This window comes from Phocoena sinus, chromosome 14 (assembly GCF_008692025.1).
Source record: "Phocoena sinus isolate mPhoSin1 chromosome 14, mPhoSin1.pri, whole genome shotgun sequence".
In the NCBI taxonomy this organism is placed as follows: Eukaryota; Metazoa; Chordata; class Mammalia; order Artiodactyla; family Phocoenidae; genus Phocoena; species Phocoena sinus.
Genome location: NC_045776.1, coordinates 52,058,294 through 52,071,705, shown reverse-complemented (window position 1 = coordinate 52,071,705; position 13,412 = coordinate 52,058,294).

The window sequence follows — 13,412 nt, the reverse complement described above, 5'->3', positions numbered from 1 at the left end:
GCCTATTTGTTCCTCAGTTTCCTTTTATATAAAATGACGATAATAATAGTACTCAACACATAAAGTTGTATCAATTAAATTAGTTAAAAGAGCTTAGAAGAGTGTCTAGCCTATCTTGAGCACTATGTAAAAATTGTCATACATATATTTTTTGAACAGGGGAGGGATATGTGTAGATTTTTTTTTTTTTTTTTTTTTTTTTTTTCTTTACGCGGGCCTCTCACTGCTGCGGCCTCTCCCGCTGCAGAGCACAGGCTCCGGACGCGCAGGCCCAGCGGCCATGGCTCACGGGCCCAGCCGCTCCGCGGCATGTGGGATCCTCCCGGACCGGGGAACGAACCCGTGTCCCCTGCATCGGCAGGCGGACTCCCAACCACTGCGCCACCAGGGAAGCCCTAGATTTTTATTTTTAAACACCACTCTGGTTTCTGTGGAGAAGACTGGATTGCAGGCAGGCCTGAGTGAATGCAAAGCTAGCCAAACTTCTGATGGAATGGTCCAGGAGAAGGATGCTGCTGACTGCTAGACTGGGATGGGTACAGAAAGATGGAGAGAAATAGACTGATTCAAAACCAATTTAATAGTAAAACAGAAAGGAGTTTTTAAAAATCCCACCAGGGTAGAATGTTAGTTTTCAGTTAGTCTCTGTATTTTTTTAAAAATTTTTTTATTTTTTAACATCTGTATTGGAGTATAATTGCTTTACAATGGTGTGTTAGTTTCTGCTTTATAACAAAGTGAATCAGCTATACATATACATATATCCCCATATCTCCTCCCTTTTGCGTCTCCCTCCCACCCTCCCTGTCCCACCCCTCTAGGCAGTCACAAAGCGAGGAGCTTATCTCCCTGTGCTATGCAGCTGCTTCCCACTAGCTATCTATTTTGGTAGTACATATAAGTCCATGCTACTCTCTCACTTCGTCCCAGCTTACCCTTCCCCCTCCCCGTGTCCTCAAGTCTATTCTCTGTCTCTGTCTTTATTCCTGTCTTGTCCCTAGGTTCTTCATAACCATATTTTTTCTTTAGATTCCATATATATGTGTTACCATATAGTATTTGTTTTTCTCTATCTGACTTACTTTACTCTGTATTTTTGATTACTCATTTCTGATGACCTCCAAACTGAATGATACTCAAATCACTGGGCATCTGACTCATCCTGGGGATCCCCTCACAGTTCTGAACTAGAAGGAGAAAGTTGAAAAGGAAAAGTGAGGATTTCTTGGCACAAACATGGTTGAGAAAGAATATGTAGTATTTGCCCACTGGTTGAAGGTGGTAGAGAAGGGAATGTGAAGAAACTAACTTATAACTACGACTTTTGAACCTGATTTGGCCAGCAAGATGGTCATGTCAGTGAAAAATGTGTAATCAAGAGAATTAGGCTTGAGAAGAGGGATTAAAGTCAGCTTTTGACATCTTGAGTTCAAGGCCCTATGTTGAATTTAAGAAAGTGGCAAACATCTAACCACCTGTTAGAGATGTGGACCTCCCTCTGAAGAGAGTAGATGAGCTAGAAAAGAGGTGATGATAGAAGATATGAAAGTGGATGAAATTATCAAAGAAATAAATGTAGAGAGAAATTTCAGAGGAGTTATCAAAGAGTTATCTAAGAGCCAGACAAGGAATAGTAAAAATATAACCAAGAAAATAACAGATCAATTTAAAAAAAAAGTAGAAGACAGTGTTAAGAGGGAAGAAATAGTGAAATGTTTTAAGTACTGCCTTGAAGTTGAAAAGAATGGGAACTAAGAGAAGGCTATTGGATACGGCAATTAGAGGATGGCAAGTCTTTGTTAATTGATGATATGAGACAGATCTAAAGGATTTAAATAGTGTGTGAGCACATGAGAAGTCAGTGGTAGAATGTTAGGTTTAAAATGACAGGATAGTAGAAAACACAGGGAAAAATTTGTCACATATATGGAAGTGTGATAAGCAATGTAGGAAATTCAGATCAGTGGAGGAAAACACTATTCAATAAATGGTGCTGAGATTATTGGTTATCCATATGGAAAAAATAAAATTGGAGTCTTACTTCATATTTGTAAAGAATTTAATTTTATCTGGAGTAAGAAATTAAATGTGAAAGGAAAAGCTTAAAATTTTTTTCTAAAATGTAGGGAAATGTCTTTAAGACTGGAATAGGGAAAGATTTAAACTATGAGAAGTAAAAGATTGATAAACACAAGTTCAAATTAAGAACTTCTGCTCATCAAAAGACACCATAAAGAGAGTGAAAATACAGGATGCAAAATTGAGAAAGGTACTTTCAACACAGACATACATATTTCAAGAAATTAATTTATGTGATCTTGGGAGCCAGCAAGTCTGAAATCTATAGGGTAGACCAGCAAGCTGAAAACTCTCAGGGAGGAGTTAATGCTGCCATTTTGAGGCAGGATTTCTTCTTTAGGTAAACCTCAGTTTTGCTCTTAGGGCCTTTCAACTGATTTGATGAGGCCCATCCTTATTATCAAGAGTAATCTCCTTAACTTAAAGTAAATTGACTGTAGATGTTAAGTACATCTGCAAAATACCTTCACAGCAACACTTAGTGTTTGATTAAGTAACTGGGTACTCTAGCCTAGCTAGGTTGACACATAAACTAAACATCACAGTCACGATCCCAAGCCACACATTATGAAATGTGCTTGCCAAATGCTGTTAAAGCTGGGGGCCAGGGGCTTCCCTGGTGGCGCAGTGGTTGAGAGTCCGCCTGCCGATGCAGGGGACACGGGTTCGTGCCCCGGTCTGGGAAGATCCCACATGCCGTGGAGCGGCTGGGCCCGTGAGCCATGGCTGCTGAGCCTGCGCGTCCGGAGCCTGTGCTCCACAACGGGAGAGGCCACAGCAGTGAGGGGCCCGCGTACTGCAAAAAAAAAAAAAAAAAAAAAAAAAAAAAAAAAAAAAAAAAAAAAAGCTGGGGGCCATGAGAAAGAGGGTGCTTAAGGGTTCAATAGGAGCCTCCTCATGCTCTGGGTGAGACGGTCAGGGACTTGAAAACATGTTCAAGATTTTTTTTTTTTAATTCAAATATAGTTGGTTTACAGTGTTGTCTTAGTTTCTAGGGTACAACAAAGTGATTCGGATATATATATATATCCTTTTTCAGATTCTTTTCCATTATAGGTTATTACAAGACATTGAATATTGTTCCCTGTGCTATAGTAAGACCCTGTTGTTTACAAGATGCTTTTATTAAATGTTTATTTATTTATTTTCTTATTAGTCATCCATTTTATACACATCAGTGTATACATGTCAATCCCAATCTCCCAATTCATCACACCACAAGCCCCACCCCCTGCCACTTTCCCCCCTTGGTGTCCATACGTTTGTTCTCTATATCTGTGTCTCAATTTCTGCCCTGCAAACCAGTTCATCTGTACCATTTTTTAGGTTCCACATATATGCGTTAATATACGATATTTGTTTTTCTCTTTCTGACTTACTTCACTCAGTATGACAGTCTCTAGATCCATCCACGTCTCTACAAATGACCAAATTTTGTTCCTTTTTATGGCTGAATAATATTCCATTGTATATATGTACCACATCTTCTTTATCCATTTGTCTGTCATTGGGCATTTAGGTTGCTTCCATGACCTGGCTATTGTAAATAGTGCTGCAATAAACATTGGGGTGCATGTGTCTTTTTGAATTACAGCTTTCCCTCAGTATATGCCCATTAGTGGGATTGCTGGGTCATATGGTAATTCTATTTTTAGTTCTTTAAGGAACCTCCATACTGTTCTCCATAGTGGCTGGATCAATTTACAGTCCCACCAGCAGTGCAAGAGGGTTCCCTTTTCTCCACACCCTCTCCAGCCTTTGTTGTTTGTAGATTTTCTGATGATGCCCATTCTAAATGGTGTGAGGTGATACCTCATTGTAGTTTTGATTTGCATTTCTCTAATAATTAGTGATGTTGAGCAGTTTTTCAAGTGCTTCTTGGCCATCTGTATGTCTTCTTTGGAGAAATGTCTATTTAGGTCTTCTGCCCATTTTTGGATTGGGTTGTTTGTTTTTTTAATATTGAGCTGCATGAGTTGTTTATATATTTTGGAGATTATTCCTTTGTCAGTTGATTCATTTGCAAATATTTTCTCCTATTCTGAGGGTTGCCTTTTCGTCTTGTTTATGGTTTCCTTTGCTGTGCAAAAGCTTTTAAGTTTCATTAGGTCCCATTTGTTTATTTTTGTTTTTATTTCCATTACTCTAGGAGGTGGATCAAAAAATATCTTGCTGTGATTTATGTCAAAGAGTATTCTTCCTATGTTTTCCTCTAAGAGTTTTATAGTGCTACAAGATGCTTTTAACAGAATGTGGATTGGACTTCAGTAAAAGCTGAGAATGTTCCTATAGAAACCAAATTATATGTCACAGAACATCTGAGGGAAGTGGAGCTGAATAAGTAATGTAAGCATGTCATTTAAAAAAAATTGAAATATAGGTGATTTATAATGTTTCAGGTGTACAGCAGTGATTCAGTTATATATATATATATATATATATATATATATATATATATATACATATATCTATTCTTTATCAGATTCTTTTACAAGATATTGAATATAGTTCCCTGTGCTCTACAGTAGGCCCTTGTTTATTTATTTTATATATCATAGTGTGTATCTGTTAATCCCAAATTCTTAATTTATCTCTCCCCTCTTTCCCTTAAGTTTGGTAACCATAAGTTTGTTTTCTATGTCTGTGAGTCTGTTTCTGTTTTGTAAATAAGTTCTTTTGTATCATATTTTAGTTTTCACATATAAGTGAAATCATATGGTATTTGTCTTTGTCTGACTTCATTTAGTATGATAATCTCATATTTTAGTTTTCACATATAAGTGAAATCATATGGTATTTGTCTTTGTCTGACTTCATTTAGTATGATAATGTTGCTGCAAATGGCATTATTTCATTTTTTTATGGCTAATATTCCATAAACATGTCATTCTTGTCATTAACAACCTAGTCTCTAGGCCAAGGGAGACTGTCAGAAGATGCAAGGAGAGGAGGAACTTATGTCTAGATCACAGGGAAAACAGCCTGTGATACAGAAGCTTCACTGTGCATAACACTATCTTCTTAAAGGTCAAAAGCTAAAAGGAGACATGCCTGTGGGAAAAGGACATATCAAATTTGGTGAGAGTGTATTAAAAACAACAAAAAATCCAAACAGCTGGGACTGTCCAAATTCATGTTATCTTTTTAAAAAAATTAATCAATTAATTTTTAAAAAACTTTTCCTAATTATTCCACTTTGCACTGTTCTTCAGCAAACAAAGGTAACTTCAAACAAAGACAAGCAATGATAAGAAAATATCAGCATGGAACATGTGTGTGTATTAAAAAAACTGGGAAGTAATAAATAAATAAATGAAAAGGAAGAAAGAAACATAAGCAAAAAGGTAGAAAGAAAAACCCAATTTCTCAGGGGTTCATGACATTAGATTTGGCAATAATTTCTTGGATATGACACCAAAAACATAGGCAACAAAAGTAAAAATAGAAAAAAATGACTACATCAAAATTTAAAACTTCTGTGCATCAAAGGACACAATCAACAGAGTAAAAAGGCAACCTACAGAATTAGGGAAAATACTTGCAAATCATGTATCTGATTTCTCAGAAAACCTATTGAAGGAAATGTAAGAAATTCCAACAACTAGTTCTATATGGTTTCAAAGAAATCACAGATATCAGGATCTTTCTATAAAAAGTGTCTACAAAGAGATTCAAACATGTAAGGAGGAAAGGATAACATATCCTAGAGTTTAAAAGCCAGTTAGCATAATAGTCTCAAGGTTCATCCATGTTGTAGCATGTGTCAGAATTTCCTTCCTTTTTAAGGCTAAATAATAGTCTATTGTATGTATGTAGCATATTTTGTTTGTCCATTCATTTGTTGATGGACACTTGGGTTACTTCCACCTTTTTTTTTTTTTTTACTTCCACCTTTTGACTATTGTGAATAATGCTGCTATGAATGATGGGTGTATAAATATCTCTTTGAGACTCTGCTTTCAATTCTTTTGCGTATGTACCCAGAAGTAGAATTGTTGGATACCATGCTAATTCTATTTTTAATTTTTTGTGATTTGCTATACTGTTTTCCATAGTGGTTTCACAATTTTATATTCCCACCAGCAATGCAGTAGGGTTCCAATTGCTCTACATCCTTGCCAATGCTAATTATTTTCTGGTTTGTTGTTGTTGTCAGTAGCCATCCTAAATGGGTGTAAGGTGATATCTCTTTGTGGTTTTTATTTACACTCCTCTGATGATTGGTTCCTGTTGATCATCTTTTAATGTGCTTGTTGGACATGTATATGTCTTTGGAGAAATATCTATTCAAATTCTTGGCCCATTTTTTGATTGGGTTGGGTTTGTTGCTGTTGTTGAGTTGTATTAGCTCTTTATATAGTCTGTGTATCAGCTCCTTATCAGATATACGATTTGCAAGTATTTTCCCTCATTCCGTGGGTTGCCTTTTTACTCTGTTGATTGTGTCCTTTGATGCACAGTTTTAAATTTTGATGTAGTCATTTTTTTCTATTTTTACTTTTGTTACCTATGTTTTTGGTGTCACATCCAAGAAATTATTGCCAAATCTAATGTCATGAACCCCTAGGGGGTTTTTTTGCGGTATGCGGGCCTCTCACTGTTGTGGCCTCTCCCGTTGTGGAGCACAGGCTCCAGATGCGCAGGCTCAGTGGCCATGGCTCACGGGCCCAGCCACTCCGCGGCATGTGGGATCTTCCCGGACTGGGGCACGAAACCGTGTCCCCTACAACGGCAGGTGGACTCTCAACCACTGTGCCACCAGGGAAGCCCACCCCTAGATTTTTAATGTGTGTGTTCTCACTCTTCATAATTTTAAACTAATCTGTAATTGCATATTAGATTTATTTTTATTTAGAAAGATTTCTTAATCATCAAGTAGTTTTATATTAGTTATCTCTTTTATAATTAATGTATAGCTTTCCAATTTTAGGGTCAAAAACTATGGCCTAGGCCCTAGATTTCCATTCATCAGAATTTGATAAGATTTTCTTTGTGGCTTAAAGTATTTTAGTATTTGTATATATTCTTAGACTTTAGAAAAGATGCATATGCCATGGTTTAACTCTATGTACTATATATGTGTTTTCTTGCATTATCCAAATCCTCTCTTTTTTTTTTTTTTTTTAACTTTTGGCTACACTGCACAGCATGCAGGATCTTAGTTCCCTGATTGGAGATCGAACCTGTGCCCCATGCAGTGGAAGCGCAGAGTCTTAACCACTGGGTGGCCAGGGAAATCCCCCAAATCCTCTCTTTTCTATTTATTTTTGGTCTATGAGATCTGTCCATTTCTTAGAGAAATGGGTTAAATTTTAAAAAATACATTCTTCTTTTATTTCCACTAGTTATTTATTTAAATGTTTTGGTGCTATAAATTTACACTTTGGAATTAGCAGATTAGGGTTTGAGTTCCATGTCTATCACTGTGTGTCAGACACTGAAAACACCTAATCTCTCTAAAGCCTAGTTCCTCATCTGCAAAATGGAAGTGTTAACCACAGTCACTGTGTAGTGTCGTAAGGATTACTATAGAAAATCCTCAGCTGAGTGCTTGACATGTAGTGAGTGTACAGTAAATGTCTGCTATCCTTCAAAGTCAATTGGTTTTATTGTTCTATTTACTTTTTAATCATGAATTTCACTTTGATTTTATATTGCTACTTTTTTCCCTGCTTTTGCTTGTAACTTTATTGTCCATCTATTTATTTTCAATCTTTCTGTGTCATTTTATTTCAGGTACAATTCATAAGGAGAATACAGTTAAATTTTCTTTTGTTTTCACTCAGAGATTTTTGTCTTTTAATAGGGAAATTTAGCTCACTGAGTTTATTGTTATTAATGCTAAGAATGTATTCATACATCTTGTTTTCTCTTTATTATTCTTTATTGTTTTCGCCTCTTTTCCTGACTGTTGTGGTTCTGGTGAAGTTTTCTTTGTATGTTTTTTCCCTCAAATTATTTGAAAGTTCTACAACTTTCAATTGTGGCCATTACCTTTAAATTTAAAAAAATTGAATATGTGTATAAATATCAAGAAAAAAAGTGATTATTCTTTATGCCCTGTTCTCTTCCCCAAACACGATAAGACTTTTAACAGTTATAATCCTCTCTCCAGGAACCCATACCTCCTACATTTTATGAAATAAACTGGAATTTAAATTCTACATTATTTTTGCTATTTTAATTTTTGCTTTCCTATGTAATTACCCTGTCTTAATATTTACATTAGATTTTATAAAAACATTATCAATAATTATATTTCTCTGGGTTTTTACTCTCTGGTATTTTTTGTATACCCTATCTTCCCTTTTACTGAGTCTTTATTTAATTGCAAGCAACATCAAAGGCATCACAAAGAAACTTAATTTAAAAAAAAATGGCATTTTGTCTCATTTAACAGAGTTCAGAGGCAAGTTGCAAACACAGCTTGTTGAGGGCTCCAACTCGATTTTTGATTTTCTTAAATCTGCTCTCTTCCTTGTGTTAGCTTCCCTCATTGTATCAGGATGGTTGTAGCAATTCAGGATACACAGCTAAGAAGGGAGAATTGTTTTTCCTTAATCATTGAATAAAGCATTGCCCTTCACTTTAATGAGAGTAACACTAACCAAACTCAGTGGCAAGGAAATGCCATGTATTCATTGGTTCAGACCTATATTATTGTCCATCCCTGATCCAATCACTAGGGTAGGGTGAGGGGAAGGAAATTGTAATGTTCATTAAACTGCTGCCCAGTGGGAGAAGAGTTGCTTGGGAGGCAACTGTGCTATAGTTTTTGAATTCAAATTGATATAGTTTTCATTCAGAACATAGTCCCATAAATATTTCTTCATGTAATGTAGAGATCTCAGATGATGACCTGATTATTTTTCTTTATATATACCCTTTAATGGGAGGTCTGAAATACCATAGAATTTTATCCTTATTTTTTGGCTGCACCACATGGCTTGCAGGATCTTAGTTCCCCCACCAGGGATTGAACCTGGGCCCACGGCAGAGAAAGTGCAGAGTTCTAACCACTGGACTGCCAGGGAACTCCCTAGAATTTTATTCTTTATATTCAAAATTAGAAACTTCACAAGGATATGTGTAAATATGGTTCTTTTTGAAATAATCTTGCCCTTTCAAACTGAATACACAAATTTATATTTATCTCAGGATATTTTTCTTCTATTATTTGTATTAATACTGTTTCTCCTTTATGCATTCCATTTTAAAAACTGAGATATAATTTCATACAGTAAAATTTACCCTTTTAAAGTGTACTATCCAGTGGTTTTGAGTATATTCACAGAGTTGTGCAACCATCACCACAATCAGTCTTATTTTCATCACCCAAAAAAGAAACCTGTACCCATTAGCACTTACTCTCCATTTCCCTCCAAACGTTAGCCTAGATAACCACTAATCTACCTCCTATCTCTGTGGATTTGCCTATTCTAGATATCTCATATAAATGGAATCATATAATGTGTGACCTTTAATGTCTGGCTTATTTTACTTAGCATGTTTTGAAGGTTCATCCATTTTGGAGCATGTATCGGTACTTCATTTTTTTAAAAATACTGAATAATATTCCATTGTATGGATAGACCACACTTGAATTATCCATTCATTGGTTGATGGACATTTGCATTGTGTCTACTTTTTGGCTGCTATGGATAATGCTGCTATGAACATTCATGTATGAGCTTTTGTGTGAATATATGTTTTAAATTCTCTGGGGCATATATCTAGGAGTGGAATTATTGGATCATATTATAACTCTGTTTTGATGAAATGCCAAACTGTTTTCCACAGTGCTACACTGTTTTACATTCCTATCAGCAATGTATAAGTGCTCCGTTTGTTATTATAGCTTTGCTAACATTTGTTATTACAGCTTAAAATTTTTTTACAGTCTCTTTTTTTATTATTATGGTTAACTATACATAACATGATATTTACCATTTCAACAATTTTTAAGGGTACAGTTTAGTGGAATTAAGTATATTCACATTTTTGTGCATTCATCACCACCATCCATCTCTAGAACTTTTTTCATCTTCCCAAACTGAAACTTTAACCTTAACCCTAACCCTAACCGTACCCATTAAACAATAACTCCCCATCACCTCCTGCCCTCTTCAGGCTCCTCATCCCCAAACGAACCACTGTTCATTCTACTTTCTGTCTCTAGGAATTTGACTACTCTAGGTATCTCACATACGTGGAATCATACAGTATTTGTCCTTTTGTGACTGGTTTACTACAATTAGCATAATGTCTTCATGTTCATGCACGTTGTATGTGTCAGAATTTTCTTCCTTTTTAAAGCTAAATAGTATTCCATTGTATGTCTCCTGTTACTTTTTTTTAAAAAAAAAAATAGCCATCCTAGTGGGTATAAAGTGGTATATCATTGTGGGGTTGTTTTTTTTTGTCATTGTGGTTTTGATTTATATTTCCCTAGTAGCTAATTATGTTACACACCTTTTTGTGTGATTATTGGCCATTTGTATATCTTCTCTGGAGAAATGTCTATTCAAATCCTTTGACTATTTTTCATTTGGATTATTTGTCTTTTTATTGTTGAATTGTAAGAGTTCTTTATATATTATAGATAATAGGTCCTTATCAGATATGTGATTTGCAAATATTTTCTCCCATACTGTGGGTTATCTTTTCACTTTCTTGATACTGTCCTTTGATGCACATAAGACAGTTTTTAATTTTATGAATCAATTTATCTAGTTTTTCCTTTGTTGCTTGTGCTTTTGGTGTCATGTTAAGAAACCATTACCTAACCTAATGTCAAAGAATTCTATGAAAAGTTTTATTGTTTCAGCTCTTACATTTAGATCTAAGATCCATTTTAAGTTAATTTTTGTATCTGCTGTAAGGCAGATGTCCAAATTCATTCTTTTGCATGTGGATATCCAGTTGTCCCAGCACTGTTTGTTGAAAAGACTATTCTTTTGCCATTGCATTATTTTGACACCCTTGCTGAAAATCAGTTGACCATAGATGCATGGGCTTATTTCTGGACTCTTAATTCTATTCCTTTGATCTATATGTCTATCCTTATGCCAGTACCACACTATCTTGATTACTATAGCTTTGTAATAAAGTTTGAAATTGGGAAGTGTAGTCTGAATTTTTTTATCTTTAAAAAAAGATTGTTTTGGCTACCTGAATCCCTTGCATTTCCGTATGAATTATAGGGGCGGCTTGTCAATTTCTTCAAGAAAGAAAAAAGCAGTTTTGGAATTTTGATAGGGATTGTGCTGAATCCGTAGATCAGTATGGGGAGTACTACCACCATACCAATATTAACTCTTTAACTCCAACAACACAGAATGTGTTTCCATTTATTTAGGTCTCCTTTAATTTCTTTTTATGTTTTATAGTCTACAAATACCTATTTGTATTTTGTAGTATACGAATATGAATAGGTATTGGTATACTACAAAATAAGTACTGTAATATATAATATTCCATTTTTGCTTTTAAAATTTCCAACATATAAATATTAGATCTCCTGGGTCTATTTTTAATATCTCTAAAATATTTTCTTTCACAATTTCTATTTCTTTATCTTTTAGTGCTGCACTCTGGAAGGACTCTTTGATATGGTCTTATAATTCACTAAATCAGTTTTCAGCAGCATCTATTTTTCTGTTAACTTCTATAATCTTTTCAACTTAAATATTCATCTATTTTTTAACATCCAAGGACATTCTGGTTCTCAGATGCTCCATTTTCACGACCTGCCCTTGTCGCTCTTTAAATTTCAGTTAAGAACATGAACAGGATTTTTAAAAAAAGTTTTCTCCTATTTCCTGCATTAATTCCATTTTAGTGAGTGATAGCTGCTCTGATTTGGTCCTCTTCTTTCAAATGGTGGATCTTCTCTTTAGGATTAGTGATATTTTTTATCTGCTCATATTTATAAGTGGAGATCTAGATCATTCAGCATCGATAACTGACATCCCATCTGGAATTGGAGAGACCACTGTTCAAGTCCCCATAGTGAGTCTTACGCTCTGAGGATCATGGTGGCAGGGTGGAGGTTGGTATTCAGTAGTGAAACCAGTGAATTGGCTTTGAGTAGGAAAATAGTATTTCCCTTCCTCATAGAAGATAATGGTTATGATGGTACACAGGATGCTGAGCCACCAAGTCTCAAACCTTAAGCTGAGAGAGAAAGGAACAGGGTGAGGAAGCAAAGAAATTAATTATTTGAAACTATGCCCAGGAAAGAACTTTACATGGGACTATTGGCACACAGAACTCAATGGAAGCAAATAAATATGAAGTCTACTAAGTGTATGAGGGAATTGTATGGCCGAATCACAAACCCAATTAAAAAAAAACTAACTGTAAATGAACTCTCAGGACCCCGAAGTTGAACCAACAGGAAATGGGCTGTGAAAACTGTGAAGTCTCCCAATAACCACTTCAGATGTGGCCATAGAGGAAAATGAACAAGGAAGAGACTTCCAGAGTGTTGAGCCAAGGGTCACAGAAATTAATGCAAAAGGGTATTCATTCTTGAGAGCAGAACCAGGATGTAATCATAGAACTTCCCCCATCACTGAGACGGAGGATCTTCCCAATAATCACTCAGAAGGATTCCATCATTTATATGGACCCTGACTGCTCTGAGTCATATTTTTCACTGAACATGGTTCTAATGCAGTGTATCTGTGAGAAGCATTTGGGAATCATTGTTATGGAGAAGACGAGGGATTCGCAGATGATAGCAGTTAATATTTTATAGTCTGCTAGGCACTATGCATTGTCTCAATCCGCACAGTTACTGCCTGAGGTATGTGCTATCATGATGCTACTCTACAAATGGGGACACTGAGATGGAGCCCAGTAACTTGGTCAAGGTTATATAATAGGTAAGTCTTGGAGCCAGGATTCAAAACTATGGGGCCTAACTCCGAAGTGTTTACACTTAATTCTGTCACATTTTATAATCACAGAAGTCTATTGGGCATGATGAGGGATACATAAACGTCAAAAAGGAGACAAGACATATACACAAATAAATTCAAGGCAAGGGAGTTTGTTATCTAATGAAGGAGACACTGAAACGTTTTCAAACACCAGAATATAGATAGATAACCATCACTAACTTTTTTTTTTTTTTTTTTTTTGCGGTACGCGGGCCTCTCACTGTTGTGGCCTCTCCCGTTGTGGAGCACAGGCTCCGGACGCGCAGGCTCAGCGGCCATGGCTCACGGGCCCAGTCGCTCCGCGGCATGTGGGATCTTCCCAGACCGGGGCACGAACCCATGTGCCCTGCACCGGCAGGCGGACTCTCAACCACTGCGCCACCAGGG